The sequence below is a fragment of the Canis lupus genome, chromosome 1 (genome assembly GCF_048164855.1).
Source record: "Canis lupus baileyi chromosome 1, mCanLup2.hap1, whole genome shotgun sequence".
In the NCBI taxonomy this organism is placed as follows: Eukaryota; Metazoa; Chordata; class Mammalia; order Carnivora; family Canidae; genus Canis; species Canis lupus.
This window is the reverse complement of record NC_132838.1, coordinates 39,806,782-39,821,650: the sequence shown is the minus strand read 5'-3', so window position 1 is coordinate 39,821,650 and position 14,869 is coordinate 39,806,782.

The window sequence follows — 14,869 nt, the reverse complement described above, 5'->3', positions numbered from 1 at the left end:
CTTAATCTTCAAACAGTGTGGCAGGTGTAGCTGCAAATCTCATAGCCTTAGGAGGTTGAAGCAAGCGTTGATTTGATAGATGGAAGTTTATGCCTTTTCTCCTTTTAAATAAGCTCATTCTTTTGGTAGCAAGCACTTAAGGGATTCCCCAAATATTTGCAAACATTTCTGTCAGATAGCATCACCGTCACCATATGATTTAAACAAGCATGTATTCATCACACTTAAACCAGATGTCATCTGAGTAGATGAGAAATGAATCATTTGCTCCTGACAGCTTGTTTATTTCTGGCAACACTTTCCAGCAAGGATTGTCTGAATGCACAACACACTTTCCTCATCTCTCGACCCAGGAATGAAAGTCTAACTGCTAGAGGAAAAAGCCTTTCTTCAAGGTGGTGCTCTTTAAAGACAGAGTCTCTTTCCCCTAAGACTAAGGGATGTGTGGCAAGAAAAAAGATGGAGTTTTAGAGATTGAGGCTCTCTGTATGGCATAAGAATGATGATAATTCTGTTACTATCACCACCTTCAGTTCCTACCTGAAGGATCATGGATCCTTCACCCAGTAATTAAATACGCCAGGAATGGTACTAAGCATTTTGCCAACAAGATCTCATTTAATCCTCACAACTGGAGACTTTGGTATCTTCTCTTTGAACACACAGCTGAGAAGACCAAGGGATGGGGAGGACCTGGGTAAACTGCTCAAGGACTCCCAGGGAGTAAGCTAGAGATCAATCAATGATCTAGCAAAGGCTCTGCTAGACTGTTGGCTTTCAGGTTTTGCGCCAACAAGCTGAAGCTTCTAACTTCCTCTTCCTTATTTGTGGGACTAGGGTGTTTGGGTAGTGGAATAAACAAAGGATCTTTCTAGTTTTTGAGTTCTAAAAAAAAAAAGAAAGAAAGAAAGAAAGAAAATTAAAAGTAAGCACTTCCCAACAGCCCTAAAACAATTCCTACAATATTCATAATCATTCACAAACATTTGTATCCTACTGTAGGAAGTTAACTTTTCAATAAATAGAACTCTTTGTTTTGTTTGTTTACAACTCTTAGGCAAGAAAATGGATGGCAAAAGCCTTTTAGTGCAAATGCCCTGAAGAATAAAGGACATTTGCAAATTTCCTCTAGGGGGAAGGTTAGGGCAAATGAACAGAGAAAGGTTATGTAGGTATATTTGCCATAGAGAATTATCACAAGGGGCATCTTACAGACCCTGAGGCAACTGAGTGGCTTAAAATAATGACTGTTCTAATAATGAGGATAAAGAGGAGGAGGGAGATAGTGAAGGAATGATTGGTGAGGGCTGCCATTCTGCAATATTAAGGTCTTTTTGATAAATCCTGTAGATCTGGGCCAGTTCCTGGGTTGGAAGGTCACAATTCAAATGGCCAGAGGAACTGCAGTGTCAACTTTAAATGATATCTCTCCTTGCCACAGGCCTAGGAGGAGGTGGCATTTAGAGAAACATATTGACTATCAGTGATGCCCTCTGTACGTATATCACCTGCTTCTCTCTCTCCAGGGTAAGGATATGAAGATGAGAGAGCCTTAGCTGTACAAAGTTGGCTGGTGAATGAGAAAACCTCTCAAGAGCTACACCAGAGATAAGGGAAATGTGTCTTTTTCAGGGATCATTGCAATTTAATTCATTTCCATCCCACTAGTATGTCATGGGTTTTAGAATGCTCCTCCTTTTTCACAATTCAACCAAGATTATACCCTCCTCCCACTTAGGAGGGGAATCTCCTCTTATGGGAATAAATTGCTAATAATCAGAAATCTCTTTCTTATTTCTTTCTTTCTTTTTTGAGAGAGAGAGAGAAAGAGCAAGTGGCAGGAGAGGGAGAGACAGAGAATCTTAAGCAGGCTCCATGCCCAGCCCAGAGCTTGATGCAGTACATGATTTCAACCAAGAGTTGGATGCTTAACTGACTGAGCTACTCAGGTGCCCCCAGAAAATCTTTTCTAAGAATAAATGTCAATATTATAGAATGCATATAGACAGAAACTGCAGAGGTAACATTTGTATTAGGGTGGTGAGATTATAGGAGAATTTTTTTTTATATTTTATATTTCCATTTATATGGCTATAATACTGTTTTAACCATCTATGCAGAAGTTGAGAGGGGGAAGCTAATTTGGTAATTTGGTATAATATTAATTGATTTGCAACAATGTAACTCCCACACATGACTCTCCATAAGCAAAAGCAAGTCTCTATTATATGTATTCTCTGGGATCACCCATGGGAAGGATGTGAATTTCTGACAGTCTTAAATGTGACAGCAGCCTTTTAGCATGTAGACGAGTACAGTAATTTGGCAGCAAACTCAAGACTCATGCTCACCAGACTGGTAGATCGGAAATAAATCACAGATGTCAGACACATGCTCTCTTAGAAAGGAGAGAATTGATAAGGTGCCAAACTCCATCACACCCACACCGTTCTTGTTCCAATTGATAGAACCTCTCACCCTTGAAATTCTGACAAGTACTATTAGGAGAAGAGACTCTAACTCATATCTCTTCCTGACTCTTTATCCATCTTTCCAAACAGTTTCTATCTGAGCTCAGTCTCAGGCTCATTTAATTATGACATCTGAATCAATACTCCATACTATATCCAGCCTGCACTAGCTTCTCGGCAGTTTCCAATATCTGTGACAGCCTTTCTAAAAATGTTCATCTTCTCATTTTGAAGAGAATGTATCCAGCTTAACATTAGGTATCTGTATTTATTTTTAGTTTTTGAAATCCTTTGTTATTTACAGGCCTAATAAGATGTAACACACATTTTCAAAAAATATACTGCATTTTCTGAACTCAGATTCACTTTTTGTCTCTGGAATGCTAAGCTAAGGACTCCAAAAATGGAAATGAAGCCAATGGCAATTTAAATAAATTACAACAAGTCGACAATAACCTGCCTTGGTGATATTTTAAATGAAACGTATTCAATGCAAAATATCAGAAGGCTTTAGGATATCTTAAGAGACTTTTTTTTTTTTTTAACTGGAGTGGGGTTTTAGATACTTGTATGTAAAGGAGCATACCATGAGGGAGGTTGAACAAAAAGATTGCACAAAAATTAAGTGCTAACTAAATTTGGAGCTTGAATTGTTGAAGTAAACAGGACCAGTTAACCTGAATCAATGTTCTACAAACACAGAATATACACCTAAAGAGGATTTAGGTTGAAAAATTCTCTTAAGATGTAATATAAGGTTATGATTATGCACTAAGAAAATATATAAGGCCTTGAATCAGAATACTTTGAGCTCATCCCCGTGGATCAAATCTGTGAGCCTAGCACAAATTATCTGGAGTCAGTGTCCTTGTTCATCAAATGTTCATAAGGAAGAGAGAGCCCAGAATGATAAACCTTCAATTTTCAAAGTTCTGTGATTAGAAGGAGATCTCAGTTGTGTGTACTTAGGTCTTTAATGTATTCATTATGAAATTTTTAGTCACTTTTTATAAGATATAGGCCTTGTGAGTCTATAAGCTATAGGCCTATGGGTATCTATAGATTATATAGGCCTATATGTGTGTATGAGGCAAATTCCTATACATGTCTCTAAGGCCTTATAGGCTTCTATGAGTCGGTATGGTTTTAGGCCTATATGTATCTATATAGTACAGGCTTCTAAGAGTAAGCCGACATGTGTCCACAAAGGGTAGGCCTATGAGTGCATTAGGTAAGGAGCTCTGTGTGTCTGCATGTGTTTTTTTTAAACATTTTATTTATTTATTCATAAGAGACACACAGAGAAGCAGAGACATAGGTGGGGAGCCTCCTGCGGGACTCGATCCTAGGACCCCAGGATCATGACCTGAGCCAAAGGCAGACACTCAACCACTGAGCCACCCAGGTGCCCCAAGCTCTGTGTTTATAAGATATATGCCTTTTTGTATCTATAATATATAGAACTATTTGTATCTAAAAGGTATGAGGCAATGCATATCTAAGGTTTAGGTTTCTATATATCTGTATAAGATACAGGCCTCAAGGGCAGCCCAGGTGGCTCAGCAGTTTAGCACCGCCTTCAGCCCAGGGCCTGATCCTGGAGACCCAGGATTGAATCCCACATCGGCCTCCCTGCACGGAGCCTGCTTCTCCCTCTGCCTGTGTCTCTGCCTCTCTGTGTATGTGTGTCTCTCATGAATAAAAAAATAAAATCTTAAAAAAAAAAAAAAAAGATACAGGCCTCAAATGTCTTGAAAATGTCTGCATGGGGGGGAGGAGCAAGATGGCGGAGGAGTAGGGTCCCCAAATCACCTGTCTCCACCAAATTACCTAGAAAACCTTCAAATTATCCTGAAAATCTATGAATTCGGCCTGAGAATTAAAGAGAGACCGGCTGGAATGCTACAGTGAGAAGAGTTCGCGCTTCTATCAAGGTAGGAAGACGGGGAAAAAGAAGTAAAGGAACAAAGGCCTCCAAGGGGGAGGGGCCCCGCGAGGAGCCGGGCTGAGGCCGGGGCGAGGGTCCCCAGGACAGGAGAGCCCCGTCCCGGAGACGCAGGAGCTGCACGACCTTCCCGGGGGAAAGGGGCTCGCGGGGAGTTGGAGCAGGACCCAGGAGGGCGAGGATGCCCTCGGGCTCCCGGGGACAGTAACAGCAACTGCGCGCCCAGGAGAGTGCGCCGAGCTCCCTAAGGGCTGCAGCGCGCACGGCGGGACCCGGAGCAGCTCGGGGGGCTCGGGCGGCGGCTCCGCGGAGGAGGCTGCGGGGCGGGAGCAGCTCGGAGGGGCTCGGGCAGAGGAAGAGGCTCCGTGCGGAGGGGGATGCGTGGGTCCAGGAGCAGCTCGGAGGGGCTCGGGCGGCAACTCCGCGGAGGGGGCTGCGGCCCGGGAGCGCGAATCCACCAGCGCAGGCCCCGGAGCACAGGGCGCCGGGACACAGCCCAGGATCCCGCCTCCCCCGGGACAGGCAGAGGCCGGGAGGGCCCAGGACAGCGAGGACGCTCCTGCCCCAGCTGAGCAGATCAGCGGCCCCGCCCCGGAGCCTCCAGGCCCTGCAGACGGAGTTGCTGCCGGAGCTGAATCCAGGTTTCCAGAGCTGCCCCGCCACTGGGGCTGTTCCTCCTGCGGCCTCACGGGCAAACAACCCCCACTGAGCCCTGCACCAGGCAGGGGCACAGCAGCTCCCCCAAGTGCTAACACCTGAAAATCAGCACAACAGGCCCCTCCCCCAGAACACCAGCTAGACTGACAACCTCCAGGAGAAGCGAAGGGACTTAAAGTACACAGAATCAGAAGATACTCCCCCGTGGTTCTTTTTTTGTTTTGTTTTGTTTTGTTTTGTTTTGCTTTTTGATTTGTTTCCTTCCCCCACCCCCTTTTTTTCCTTTCTTTTTCTTTCTCTTTTTCTTCTCTTTTTTTTTTTTCGTTTTTTTCTTCCCTTTTTTTTCTCTTTCTCTTTTCTTTCCTTCTTTCTCTCCTCTCTTTTTCTCTTTTTCCCAATACAACTTGCTTTTGGCCACTCTGCACTGAGCAAAATGACTAGAAGGAAAACCTCACCTCAAAAGAAAGAATCAGAAACAGTCCTCTCTCCCACAGAGTTACAAAATCTGGATTACAATTCAATGTCAGAAAGCCAATTCAGAAGCACTATTATACAGCTACTGGTGGCTCTAGAAAAAAGCAGAAAGGACTCAAGAGACTTCATGACTGCAGAATTTAGAGCTAATCAGGCAGAAATTAAAAATCAATTGAATGAGATGCAATCCAAACCAGAAGTCCTAACGACGAGGGTTAACGAGGTGGAAGAATGAGTGAGTGACATAGAAGACAAGTTGATAGCAAAGAGGGAAACTGAGGAAAAAAGAGACAAACAATTAAAAGACCATGAAGATAGATTAAGGGAAATAAACGACAGCCTGAGGAAGAAAAACCTACGTTTAATTGGGGTTCCCGAGGGCGCCGAAAGGGCCAGAGGGCCAGAATATGTATTTGAACAAATTCTAGCTGAAAACTTTCCTAATCTGGGAAGGGAAACAGGCATTCAGATCCAGGAAATAGAGAGATCCCCCCTAAAATCAATAAAAACCGTTCAACACCTCGACATTTAATTGTGAAGCTTGCAAATTCCAAAGATAAAGAGAAGATCCTTAAAGCAGCAAGAGACAAGAAATCCCTGACTTTTATGGGGAGGACTATTAGGGTAACAGCAGACCTCTCCACAGAGACCTGGCAGGCCAGAAAGGGCTGGCAGGATATATTCAGGGTCCTAAATGAGAAGAACATGCAACCAAGAATACTTTATCCAGCAAGGCTCTCATTCAAAATGGAAGGAGAGATAAAGAGCTTCCAAGACAGGCAGCAACTAAAAGAATATGTGACCTCCAAACCAGCTCTGCAAGAAATTTTAAGGGGGACTCTTAAAATTCCCCTTTAAGAAGAAGTTCAGTGGAACAGTCCACAAAAACAAGGACTGAATAGATATCATGATGACACTAAACGCATATCTCTCAATAGTAACTCTGAATGTGAAGGGGCTTAATGACCCCATCAAAAGGCGCAGGGTTTCAGACTGGATAAAAAAGCAGGACCCATCTATTTGCTGTCTACAAGAGACTCATTTTAGACAGAAGGACACCTACAGCCTGAAAATAAAAGGTTGGAGAACCATTTACCATTCGAATGGTCCTCACAAGAAAGCAGGGGTAGCCATCCTTATATCAGATAAACTAAAATTTACCCCAAAGACTGTAGTGAGAGATGAAGAGGGACACTATATCATACTTAAAGGATCTATTCAACAAGAGGACTTAACAATCCTCAATATATATGCCCCGAATGTGGGAGCTGCCAAATATATCAATCAATTATTAACCAAAGTGAAGAAATACTTAGATAATAATACACTTATACTTGGTGACTTCAATCTAGCTCTTTCTATACTCGATAGGTCTTCTAAGCACAACATCTCCAAAGAAACGAGAGCTTTAAATGATACACTGGACCAGATGGATTTCACAGGTATCTACAGAACTTTACATCCAAACTCAACTGAATACACATTCTTCTCAAGCGCACATGGAACTTTCTCCAGAATAGACCACATATTGGGTCACAAATCGGGTCTGAACCGATACCAAAAGATTGGGATTGTCCCCTGCATATTCTCAGACCATAATGCCTTGAAATTAGAACTAAATCACAACAAGAAGTTTGGAAGGACCTCAAACACATGGAGGTTAAGGACCATCCTGCTAAAAGATAAAAGGGTCAACCAGGAAATTAAGGAAGAATTAAAAGGACTCATGGAAACTAATGAGAATGAAGATACAACCGTTCAAAACCTTTGGGATGCAGCAAAAGCAGTCCTAAGGGGGAAATACATCGCAATACAAGCATCCATTCAAAAACTGGAAAGAACTCAAATACAAAAGCTAACCTTACACATAAAGGAGCTAGAGAAAAAACAGCAAATAGATCCTACACCCAAGAGAAGAAGGGAGTTAATAAAGATTCGAGCAGAACTCAACGAAATCGAGACCAGAAGAACTGTGGAACAGATCAACAGAACCAGGAGTTGGTTCTTTGAAAGAATTAATATGATAGATAAACCATTAGCCAGCCTTATTAAAAAGAAGAGAGAGAAGACTCAAATTAATAAAATCATGAATGAGAAAGGAGAGATCACTACCAACACCAAGGAAATACAAACGATTTTAAAAACATATTATGAACAGCTATACGCCAATAAATTAGGCAATCTAGAAGAAATGGATGCATTCCTGGAAAGCCACAAACTACCAAAACTGTAACAGGAAGAAATAGAAAACCTGAACAGGCCAATAACCAGGGAGGAAATTGAAGCAGTCATCAAAAACCTCCCAAGACACAAGAGTCCAGGGCCAGATGGCTTCCCAGGGGAATTTTATCAAACGTTTAAAGAAGAAACCATACCTATTCTCCTAAAGCTGTTTGGAAAGATAGAAAGAGATGGAGTACTTCCAAATTCGTTCTATGAGGCCAGCATCACCTTAATTCCAAAACCAGACAAAGACCCCACCAAAAAGGAGAATTACAGACCAATATCCCTGATGAACATGGATGCACAAATTCTCAACAAGATACTGGCCAATAGGATCCAGCAGTACATTAAGAAAATTATTCACCATGACCAAGTAGGATTTATTCCTGGGACACAAGGCTGGTTCAACACCCATAAAACAATCAATGTGATTCATCATATCAGCAAGAGAAAAACCAAGAACCATATGATCCTCTCATTGGATGCAGAGAAAGCATTTGACAAAATACAGCATCCATTCCTGATCAAAACTCTTCAGAGTGTAGGGATAGAGGGAACATTCCTCGACATATTAAAAGCCATCTATAAAAAGCCCACAGCAAATATCATTCTCAATGGGGAAGCACTGGGAGCCTTTCCCCTAAGATCAGGAACAAGACAGGGATGTCCACTCTCACCACTGCTGTTCAACATAGTACTGGAAGTCCTAGCCTCAGCAATCAGACAACAAAAAGACATTAAAGGCATTCAAATTGGCAAAGAAGAAGTCAAACTCTCCCTCTTCGCCGATGACATGATACTCTACATAGAAAACCCAAAAGTCTCCACCCCAAGATTGCTAGAACTCATACAGCAATTCGGTAGCGTGGCAGGATACAAAATCAATGCCCAGAAGTCAGTGGCATTTCTATACACTAACAATGAGACTGAAGAAAGAGAAATTAAGGAGTCAATCCCATTTACAATTGCACCCAAAAGCATAAGATACCTAGGAATAAACCTAACCAAAGAGGTAAAGGATCTATACCCTCAAAACTATAGAACACTTCTGAAAGAAATTGAGGAAGACACAAAGAGATGGAAAAATATTCCATGCTCATGGATTGGCAGAATTAATATTGTGAAAATGTCAATGTTACCCAGGGCAATATACACGTTTAATGCAATCCCTATCAAAATACCAGGGACTTTCTCCAGAGAGTTAGAACAAATTATTTTAAGATTTGTGTGGAATCAGAAAAGACCCCGAATAGCCAGGGGAATTTTAAAAAAGAAAACCATAGCTGGGGGCATCACAATGCCAGATTTCAGGTTGTACTACCAAGCTGTGGTCATCAAGACAGTGTGGTACTGGCACAAAAACAGACACATAGATCAGTGGAACAGAATAGAGAATCCAGAAGTGGACCCTGAACTTTATGGGCAACTAATATTCGATAAAGGAGGAAAGACTATCCATTGGAAGAAAGACAGTCTCTTCAATAAATGGTGCTGGGAAAATTGGACATCCACATGCAGAAGAATGAAACTAGACCACTCTCTTTCACCATACACAAAGATAAACTCAAAATGGATGAAAGATCTAAATGTGAGACAAGATTCCATCAAAATCCTAGAGAAGAACACAGGCAACACCTTTTTGAACTCGGCCATAGTAACTTCTTGCAAGATACATCCACGAAGGCAAAAGAAACCAAAGCAAAAATGAACTATTGGGACTTCATCAAGATAAGAAGCTTTTGCACAGCAAAGGATACAGTCAACAAAACTCAAAGACAACCTACAGAATGGGAGAAGATATTTGCAAATGACATATCAGATAAAGGGCTAGTTTCCAAGATCTATAAAGAACTTATTAAACTCAACACCAAAGAAACAAACAATCCAATCATGAAATGGGCAAAAGACATGAACAGAAATCTCACAGAGGAAGACATAGACATGGCCAACATGCATATGAGAAAATGCTCTGCATCACTTGCCATCAGGGAAATACAAATCAAAACCACAATGAGATACCACCTCACACCAGTGAGAATGGGGAAAATTAACAAGGCAGGAAGCAACAAATGTTGGAGAGGATGCGGAGAAAAGGGAACCCTCTTACACTGTTGGTGGGAATGTGAACTGGTGCAGCCACTCTGGAAAACTGTGTGGAGGTTCCTCAAACAGTTAAAAATAGACCTGCCCTACGACCCAGCAATTGCACTGTTGGGGATTTACCCCAAAGATACAAATGCAATGAAACGCCAGGACACCTGCACCCCGATGTTTATAGCAGCAATGGCCACGATAGCCAAACTGTGGAAGGAGCCTCGGTGTCCAACGAAAGATGAATGGATAAAGAAGATGTGGTTTATGTATACAATGGAATATTACTCAGCTATTAGAAATGACAAATACCCACCATTTGCTTCAACGTGGATGGAACTGGAGGGTATTATGCTGAGTGAAGTAAGTCAGTCGGAGAAGGACAAACATTATATGTTCTCATTCATTTGGGGAATATAAATAATAGTGAAAGGGAATATAAGGGAAGGGAGAAGAAATGTGTGGGAAATATCAGAAAGGGAGACAGAACGTAAAGACTGCTAACTCTGGGAAACGAACTAGGGGTGGTAGAAGGGGAGGAGGGCGGGGGGTGGGAGTGAATGGGTGACGGGCACTGGGGGTTATTCTGTATGTTAGTAAATTGAACACCAATAAAAAATAAATTAAAAAAACAAAACAAAACAAAACAACAAAAAACAAAACAAAAAAAAAAGGGAATAAAAAAAAAAAGAAAATGTCTGCATGGGGTCAGAATTAGTTACATTGCCTTGATAAGATACCCTCTAGTTTTCTGAATAAAGTGCAAATTTACCCCCAGAAACAAAAGAGTCATACACAGACACAGGCATACTCACTCACATATATATGTAAAATTATTTTTTGAAAGTCTCAGAGAAAAGTCTGTATAAGATATAGGGACTTATATAGTAACATAAGTTACAGGTAAGTTCTTTTTATCGTGAGGAATATAAAAAGAGATTATAGAAAATCTTTTTAATGACACTTTGTAAGCTGTCAAATCAAAGTCAATTGTTTGGTGACCATTTTTAGTGCTCCTACCAAAAGAGGAAAAAAATATCCTTTATATATTTCCCCTAAGAACACTTAGTTTTACTGCCACTGGCAGGACTTAAAATCTTTAAGCTTGGCATTGTCCTAATGGAGAAATAGCCACGATGATTGGTTGCCTTTGGGAATGATACGTGATTGATGAGTGCTCAAATGTTCTCATGTAGGAAATTTAAGGTCTAATACAACTTGACAGATGCCTCAAACAATAACATTAGTAGTTTACATTTATTATTGTCACTATCTTTTCAAACTTCGTGATTAGACCACTATTGTATTTATGTGCCAACATATTATTTCTTGCTCAAACCATTATAACCATCTCAGAGAAGCAACCAAAAGTCTTTTTCACAAAACACAGAAAAAAAATCTTCAAAGTATTTTATGGATTGTTGCATATTTTTATAGCTTCTAATAACTAAGTTCTAGCAGTTACCAAAGTGTGCGTCACTATATAAGCACTTATGATTGACCACAGTATAAAACTTCATCTCATTTCCCATACGTGCACATGATAATCATTTATGAATCCTAAATATATCCTTCAATATACTTCCTAAAATACTCTATATTTTTTGCTTATAGGAAAGAATGGAGAGAAGAGGGCAAAATTCTATTTTTCTACTTTTAAACTAATTTCCCATCATTTACAGAGCACTCAACTTGTACATTTTCACATACTGGAAGAAATAGAGTTATCTAGGTCTGGCTTCTTAAACTATGACTTTACCATGACTGCAAAATATCTTCTAGTACCACAAAAAAATTGTTAGACCCTTCTATCATAGTCTGATTGGTTAGATGTGTTTTGTCTACTCAGAGTTCTACATAGAGGGATGTTTTTGTTCAGACATGTCAGCACTGAAAGCCATCCAAGATTCATTTATCTAGATTGGGATGGTTTTCTGATGTCTGAATCTATGAAGAAAATCTGTGTAATTTCAGTTCTTTGAATGTCCTACATCACATTATCACGTGCAGATCCAAAGGTGGACAGAGTTAGCATAAGAAACAGTGTAATACAGCAGAAAGAGCCCTTACTTAAGGCAATCATTTAAATTATTTTCCAAACCTAGAGGTGTCTGGGTGGCTCAGTCGCTTGAGTGTCTGACTCTTGATTTCAGCTCTGGTCATGATCTCAGCATCGTGGGATTCAGTCTCATATCAGGCTTCCTGATCAGCGAGGAGTCTGCTTGTCTCCCTCTCTGCCCTAACCCCACTCACACACACTCTCTCTCCCTCTTTCTAAAATAAATAAATCTTGAAAAAAAATTCCAAACCTAGACATTTATTTCTTTCTAGAAAAAAGGTTTCATTAACTATGTCACTAGGACAGCTGGCATAAAAACTGTGACTGTTCCAGGCTAATTGGGACATACAGTCACACTGTGGTAATTGGGTGGGCAAACATTTGCTCATCATTCAATGTCTCCAGGCCAAGTTTTCTTATCTTTATTACATTAAATAATATATTACTCATCAATTTCTTTTGGTCCTACAGGTTTGCAAATTGTGGATAATCCTCAATAGTAGACAACTGGAAAAATATGTACATGCTAAAAGCAATATGGTGTACATAGGTAACTATTCTCCAAATATTCTATAACTTCATTTCAACACATAACCTGTTAGAAGTTTGAGCTAACTAGAAAATCATTTGTTTATATGGAGAAGATCTGGTTTCTGTTGACTGCAAACTTAATCAGTCTTAGGTTTCATTAGTGGAAGTCAAGCCTTGAGAACACTGGAGAAGGCAGGTCCTCTATATTCATCCTTGGCCAGTCCTCCATACCTGGAAGAGTACATCCAGAATGACCTGAAGCAATTCCAGATATAACCTAAGGAGATCATGTCATTTCTGGAGAGGTAGAAATAAGTAGGGATACTTAGACTAGAAAAGAAGACATTATACCAATCTTTATAAAACTGAAGTGCTGTGATGTGGAAAAGAGATTTAGAGTTCCAAAGACTAAGACAATAGCCAACTGATTGAAGTTACATGGACAAAATATGCACCAATGTATAGAATTCCTTTCTAATATTCTATTATGTTCACAAATAGAAAAAGATGCCTATAAGGGAGTGGGACGGGGGTGGGCTTATCACTTACACTGTTCAAGCAGCAACTGGACTCTTCCATGGGGGAGAGAAAGCAATGAATGAGATCAGGGGTTTCCACATTGTATTCTGCAGCATCTGAGGAGGGTCCACAGAAGTACCTCTGGGGATAGTGAGGGGTTAGGATGGTGAAGAGGACTCTAAGCCTCCAATTCTGATTTAACCAGAGCACTTCTGCTTCTGTTAGTCATTAAGCTGTTTTGGGTTTTGCTTATTTGTTTGCTTGATATAAGTGCTCTGCATAGTGTGTCTTTTGGATAAAAATGGGTAGAAAAAGCTTCTATTAAAAAATATGTTTTAAAATCACTGAAGCCAAAGCTTCCTTACAACTATAGGTTGTAGGGGTCTTTGATTTTAAATATAAGGAAGATGCCCACTGTTAACATCTTCATTTTCATTCAGCTTTCTGGTAGTTCAGCTCTCAGATTAACTCTTGGTTTATATCTCCCAAAAAACAGACTAAAAAAAAGATGTAGCTGGAACTGTTTGGTCTTCAAATGTTATACCCTATGTGTAAAAAACATATGAGTGAGCCAAAAGGTGTAAGACACTCAAACATTTGATTAAGGATGCAAGTTAGTAACTATGAAGCTATACTTGTTGAGGATAAGATACAATTCAGGTAACAAAGATGTGGTTGTATGTGTTTTCTTTTTATTCACCTCTGGAAACCCAGTTGTCAAATAGGTCTAAAAAAGAAAAACTAAATTTAAAGAACTAAAGTGAAATTTGACTATAAGACTTCATTTTTGTTGTATGTAGTTTCAAAATTTCATTAAAATTTTCTTTTAGGGAACCTAACTGTCTGAACATCCTTCTTTATCTCTATGTCTTGACCCATTAGCCTGACATACTTGGTTTACATATCATGTTGTGGTTTTGTTTTTTTAAATTTTTTAAAAGATTTATTTTTTTATTTATCCATGAGAGATACACACACACACACAGAGAGAGAGAGAGAGAAAGAGGCAGAGACACAGGCAGAGGGAGAAGCAGGTTCTGTGCAGGGAGCCCGATGTGGGACTTGATCCCAGGACTCCAGGATCATGCCTTGGGCTGAAGGCAGGCTCTAAACCGCTGAACCACCCAGGCATCCTTCATGTTGTGGTTTTAAGGATTCTCAGCAAACTTTTAAAAAATAATCAGATGACTCATACTCTGAGACTCTGGGACTCATTGAAAACTGGAAGTGATGGGGCACCTGGGTGGCTCCGTGGCTTCTGCTGCTAGAAAGATTGCTATGCCCCATCAATATCCAGCTATCATTCACTCAGCCACATAGTCAATACCCAGTCCTGAGAACCTGTGGTGACAGCCAGACCACATACCTGCAAAGAGCTGGCAGTCTACTTAGGAAGACCAGGCCTAATCACACAACTTGGTATGTGTTACTTTGTTATATATCTAAAGTGTCTCATCACTTCAGAGATAAGTGAGGGATAGAAAGGTATGGGCAGGCTTTGTGGCAGTGATGGAATTGGGAGTCCAATCTCTAAACACAGGAGGGACTTCTTGAGTGTTTTATATACTCTTATTTTATAGCATTTATCACACTGGATTTTATCTGTTAACCTGTCTGTCTGCCCTCAAAGACTGTAAGATACTTGAGGCTAATAGCCATGTCTTTGTATTCCAAATGCCTCAGAACAAGGATTTTTCCAAGTTCTTGGAGAAAAATCTCTCTTACAACCATTATTGCTGCATAGAAATTAGAAGTAATTTGCTATAATTTTTGTAAAATTGGGGCCCATTACTTGCATGGTCCTCTTCCAAGTCTCTGCTGTTAATTTTGTATTGCTATTTTTTTTTTCTTTTTTTCCCCTTAAGGAGGATCTTCCAAATTGTATATGCTTCAGTCCCT